This window comes from Chiroxiphia lanceolata, chromosome 7, assembly GCF_009829145.1.
Source record: "Chiroxiphia lanceolata isolate bChiLan1 chromosome 7, bChiLan1.pri, whole genome shotgun sequence".
Classification (NCBI taxonomy): domain Eukaryota; kingdom Metazoa; phylum Chordata; class Aves; order Passeriformes; family Pipridae; genus Chiroxiphia; species Chiroxiphia lanceolata.
The window spans coordinates 348,050-354,049 of record NC_045643.1 but is presented as its reverse complement, the minus strand read 5'-3'; positions in this window follow the sequence as shown (position 1 = coordinate 354,049).

The window sequence follows — 6,000 nt, the reverse complement described above, 5'->3', positions numbered from 1 at the left end:
TGGTAGAAAAACAAGCCTCAAGGTGGAAGCACAGGAATATTGACCAGCTTCTCCTCTTTGGAGGTGTCCTCCTTTTGTACTTTGTTACTATATAGACCCTTGATGCTTTCTGGGGAGGGAATCTTCCTTTGCCCAGCCTAGGCTGGCTGAGGCAGAGCAAGGACACAGCTGAGTCCCTTCAGACTGGGATAATTTTAAACATTTATTTTTTTTTTAATTAAGGAAAGGTGTCTGTTGTAATTGCTATTTCTCCATCATTCCTGTGCAGCTCCCTGATCTTTGGTACTTACAGGTGGTCCTTCGGCGACGGGACCACCCACCCAACGTGCAGCTGACGGGGGTGCTGTGAACCCACTGCGTCTTGGTGCTCATGAGCTTTATATCCCTGCAGGGAAACCCGGCAGGGATTCGGGAATGGCGATCCCAGAGGTGCTAGAGCTGCCTGCTGTTCCCCTGGGAGCATCAAGGGCATTTATTTGTATCCAAAAACCAAGTTCAGCGTTCCAAACCCACAGAAGGCAGATCTGCCGCCGCTGAGTTCTCAGTGCATGTTCCATTTCAGAGCTGGTTTTTTCCAAACTAAAGTTATTTTCTGTACATAGTTTAATGCTCTCTTTGGGCCACCTCCCTCTTACAAAGCTGAGAGTGATGTTTGGGAAACAAGGGCAACCAGGCTGTCATGCAGATTTCGGGTATATCAGTTATATGCTCCTTTCATAAAAATTTTCTGAGGGCGACCCTTGAAAAAACACAGAATGTTTTTAAGAAAGGAAATTCCAGTGTATTCCAGGAAAAATTAGATATCCAGGCTAGCCAACTAATATTTTAATTGAGCGGTAACACAGTTGTTTTTAACCTAAGCGTGTTTTTCCCTTGGAGGTGTAAAAGTGTAACTATGTTGGAGTGGTGTAGGAATATGTGATGGCTTCCCCAGACACATGGGGAGGATTCATGGTGGTGGATGCGGCAGCAGCAGGAAATCATAGAATATCCTGAGTTGGAAGGGACCCGCTGGGTGAGATCACCCAGCGCTGTCTGTCCAGGTCAGGAGACACCTTTCCTGCCACGACAGCTGGTGACGCTGCACCACGGGAGGACAGACGAGGGTCTGTGCCTTGTGTTGGCACAGCATCCCCCGTTCAAATAGGTTTGGTTGGAAGGCTGGCAGGAGTGTTGTGGCACCTCCTGAGCTGGTGGGACACTTGGCAAGGAAGTAGGGCCAGCGTAGGCTCCATCCCCTTCTTGCACAAGGGGGGAGAGGAGGGGAAAGCCCTTCCCACCAGAGCTGAGAGCAAGGATGGAGGAAGCTCTCCTTGGCTGGATCCCAGTGGGGCTTGGCTTTGGGAGCTCCACGTGCTGTACAGGGAGTGTGTTTGCACTTTGCAGAGGATGTTCTCGGAGCTATCCAGGTGCAGAATCAGGCAGTTTGTGCAGCACTTGGGGTCCTGCAGGGATTGCCATTCCTCCTGCTTTTGCCCTGTTAACCCAGCCCTTTTCTGCTCGTGCTCTCACCTTTAGCCCCTCACTGCTTTCCTGGAACCCACTTGCCAGGCTGTTCACACCCTTTGAGCGTGTTATGGACAAATTACACCCAAATTGCCACCCAGTCCGTAAGAAACCCCAGCAGAAACCTGTCAGCTGAAGCTGTTTTCTCGGCAGTGTGGTGTTCATTGCATCCCCCATTTAACCCTTCCCAGCATCCCAGATACCTTTAAGTCCCCCTTCCTCTGCACTTTATCCACAACAGCTAAAACACTAGAAGCGAGTCAGCTGTTCTGTCACCATCAGCACCTTCCTTCTATTTTTAGCTAATTGCTGTCGAACAGTGGGGATGAGTCGGATGTGTCATATCTGGCATCTGAACCTGGATATTGCTGAGGAGGGTTCACTTCTCCTCGCTCTTTATGAAGAAATAAGATCCAGCCAGGGTCCTGCAGAGATTTGGCCAAGGGCTCCCATTACCACATTTCTAATTTTATTGGTAAAAGGGGGCATTAAAAAAAAAAAAATATTTTTGAGAACTTGGTTATGAATTAGGTGCTGCTTGGAAAGCCAGGCGAGCTCCTGGAAGGTGAGAGAGGATTTTCAAGCATTTGGGCATAGTGTATAATAACCATGTAAACATTAATATTGTTTAATTTGCCATCTTGTCCCCGTTTCCCTAAATTACGTGTGTTAGTGCAAAAAGAAAAAAGCTTTAGCGGCACTTGGAGATTTCCCTTGGCCAGAGGAAGCTGAGTCACGTAGGGAGAGGAGTAGAGGTGGGAATGCAGGTACGGGCTTAGAAATGATCTCCAGCACTGTAATGTAGTGTAATTAGATTATATGGGGTTGGAATAGCTTCATCTTTTATATTTGTATGGAGATTGGGAAAATGAAGTAATTTGTAGTTTCTAGTATAAAGTAGTAATAGTGGAGACAAGCACAGATTTCACAAGGGGGTCCCGAAGGGGCCCTTTCCAAACGTCTCGGGGAGCCGCCTTTGCACCTTAACAGGGATGGTTATTGGGTTTTGTTAGTTGGTCACTGATGAAATGGTCCTTGTCAGTGGTGGGACTCAAGGGAAAGGAGGGGAGCATTGGGGACCAAACCTGGGGCAGCTTGGCTGGGCAGGGGACAACTTGTCCATCCTCATCTCACAGTCAAGCATCTTCCTCCCCCCTCCAGAGGCAGCTACAGCGATTCCTGAGTGGGATGTCCAGCTGCTGGTCTTGGATCCTCAGTTACACATCTTCCGTTCTTGGTGATTTGTGGGTAAAATTTGTTGCGTAGAAAACCCGTTTTTGGATGTTCTTGTGTTTGCGGCACAGTAGGAGAAAATAAAAACACTTCAGATTAAAGTTCTTTCCGAGGTAGAAAAACACTAAACCACCCTAAATTAAGAGGTTCTGCAGAGAGTTTTGAGTTCTGAAATTCTAAACTACCAAAAAGCAGGTTGGTTTGAATGGTTTTATTAGAAAAGAATCTCCTGTTTGAAAAAATAATAGGGGCCATAGAGCAAAATTTTAAAAGTTGTAGGTGGGTGTATTTGTTGATTTAGGGTGCTCTAGGTTTTGCTTTGTTGTTTGGCATGGGCCAGTTTTTGGAGTAAGTATCGGGTGGTCTCATCTCAGGACAGTTTACCTTGAGTTGACTGAATCTGTCTCACACTTTAAGGGGAGGTTCAGAGGGTTTCAGCCAGGATTTTTGGGAGCTGTGAATAGTTCATGTTTTTGAGAGGGGAATTGCATGATCTTTGAAAATAACAGGTTGTTTTGGAGGTTCTTTTAGAGCCATCTTCAGCCCCAAATCACCAAGCATGTTTCTGGTCATCTTGGCCCCATGTTTCATTTCAGGGTGACAGCAGTATGTGGGTGAATTAACTCCCGTCATTTACCACTGTTCCTGGAATGTTTGGGGGGGGGGGGAGGAGTTCTGCTTGTGGATGGATAAAATAAAAATGTTTCAGTGCATTTCAGCAGTTTTAAGCTCTTCATCTCTGTATGTGTGCCCATCTCCCAGATCCCTGGGGCACATTCCAGCGGTAGCGGTTGGTTCTGTTGGCAGGCAGAGCTTCAGCTTTCCCCTGGCCATCAACTCCTGGATGTGTGTTTAGCTTCCAGTAGTTAAGGACTGACTGTTCTGCAGTGCTTCAGAGCTAGTGATTTTTACCTGTGTGTTCTGTACAAAATGTGAAGGGAGGGTGGGTGGGGGATGCTTTCGGGGGTCTCACGGCATGCGTTGCTCGCTGGCAGTGAATGCACCATCAGCTCTTTTGTGTACGCCCCGTTTCCCAGAACCCATCGCTGTGGGTTTGGTGCTGTTTCTGAGAACTGAGGAAGCTGAAAACACTTCCCTGGTCCTCGTGAATTACAAGGTACAGGGTGTAAAACCCCTCAAACAAACCAGGTCGCGTCTGGTCTGTGCTGAAGGAAAACCTCAAGCTCGTGCAGGACCCAGGAAGGGGTTTGGTGCTGAATGGGCGTCGTTATTTGGCAACTGGATCCCAAATGCAGGGGTTGAGTTGAGTGGGTGAAGTGCAGTCAAGGTGTTCTGAGCCCTAAGGTGAAGGTGGTCTGTCACTAACCACACTTGGTGTGTACGTGTGTGCCTGGATGTGCTCTCCACACTGCTGGTGGTTACTGTGGGAATGTGGTGCACACATCAGCCACAATCCATGGCTGGAGCCGCCTTTTCAGTCGGATGTTTCCAAACAGGCAAATTTCCCAGTTTGAGTCAGACCAGCCATTCCCAAGAGTGCAGGGGGCAGGGTGGGGGGCACCAGCTGGAGAGATGCAGGAATGGGAGGTACAGGCTTAGTGCAGCTCAGGACTCACACAGAGACCTGCCTCAGAGGTTTTCCAAAAATCCAGCTCCTTCAGACAGCAACACCGAACTTGAACTTGGTCCCTAGGACTGGAGCAGGCCCCCTTGGCTGAGAGGAGAAATCCCAGCTTGCCAGCCCCGGGGGTGGGAAACACCAGGGAAGGAGATTCTGAAGTTGAAAAGGACAGAGCGTTGCAGCTCAGAGGCCCTTTTTTTATATAAATTTGCTTGAAACTCAGCCTTCTGGCTGACTTTGAGCATGGGACCTGCTGCCCTCCTGTGGGTGAGTCAGCGATGCTTTGGGTCCTGCTGCTTTCTGGGGCCGTTGGGGGTGGCAGTGGGGAGATGTTTCTGATGGGCTGTCTCCGGCCCCAGGGGCAGCTGCTCCCTCCACGTGTTCTTGGCCGTCACTCTCTGGCCTCCAGACTTTGCCATGTGGGAGCCACAAACCACATCTGAAGCTCACTGAGGCTTTGCCTGTGCTGAGTAGTCCAGGAACAGTAGTCCTGTCAGGGAGAATCCGTGGGGAGAGAGAGGGCAGGTCTGGCAGGACAGGAAGGGGCTGTGGTAGGGACATGGCTGAGTGTGTGGAAACGATGGGAGGGTCATTCATTTTCCCCTCCTTCTATTACTTTGAAATGCTGTTGAAGTCCCCACAAGCATTTTTTCTGAGTATCCAGAAATTCAGCTGGATTCTCCATTGAATCTACTGGGCTCCTTTTGCTGATCCATGGGGGAAATTGGACATCCCCATCCTCTGAAAGCACACGGCCCTTTGCTCTGTGGAAGTACCAAGTTTCCAGGGCTCCAGATGCATTCGGCCCAGCTCTCTTTTACTGTGTCAATGTCAAGAGCACCTTTCACTTGTAGACACGTAGGTGGTGCACAGACTGAAGGGTTATTTGGGTTAGGAGTGTCTTCTCAAACACCAGGGACTTGTTTTATGTAAGTATTGCCTTTGGACTTGGATTGGAATTGCCAGGAGCTTGACAGTGCAGCTCCTGCTGCCTTAAACCTCTCGGCTTCAGTGGGGTCTGAGCGTGTCCCAAATGCCTTGCCCTTGTCTGAGGCAGAACAGCTCTGAGCTGGCAGAGTTAGGCTGTGTCCTGACCTCTCTGAAGGCAGGGTTTGGCCCCTGGTCCCAGCCAGGTCGTGGTTTGAGGTTCAATCTAACGGGCACCTTTATTTCGGGAAGCGGACGCGTAAACTGTTCTCTTTTCCTTTATTCCTGAATAACCTGTGACCGCCTGCAAAGGCTGGATTTTGCATTCAGCCCCCAAGTCTTTCAGGTTTTTCTGCTTTGTGATGTTTGTCTTTCCGGTTGGGATGGGGAGAAGAGCCCAGGTGAGTAGGGACACCCGAGACCTCTGCTTGGGGTAGGGGCAGGAGGTCCCTAGCACGTGGCAGGCTTTAGAGCAAGTTTGGGGTTGTTGTTTTATTTTTGTTTTCTGTTTCTGTAAATAATAATGTATAAATGATGACAAGACAGTGTGGAAATTCTAAAAAAAAAAAAAAAAAAGAAAAAAAGTCTTTTGTTGTTGTTTTTATATTACCTCATTCAGCAAGTTTGTTTTACAATGACTCAATGATGCTTTATTTATATTGTTTGTACTGTAATTAAACCGATTGACAAACATTTCACTTTGCTTGTTGTTTCCTATGATTTGGGTTTGATTAAGTATGCCAGTTTGTATT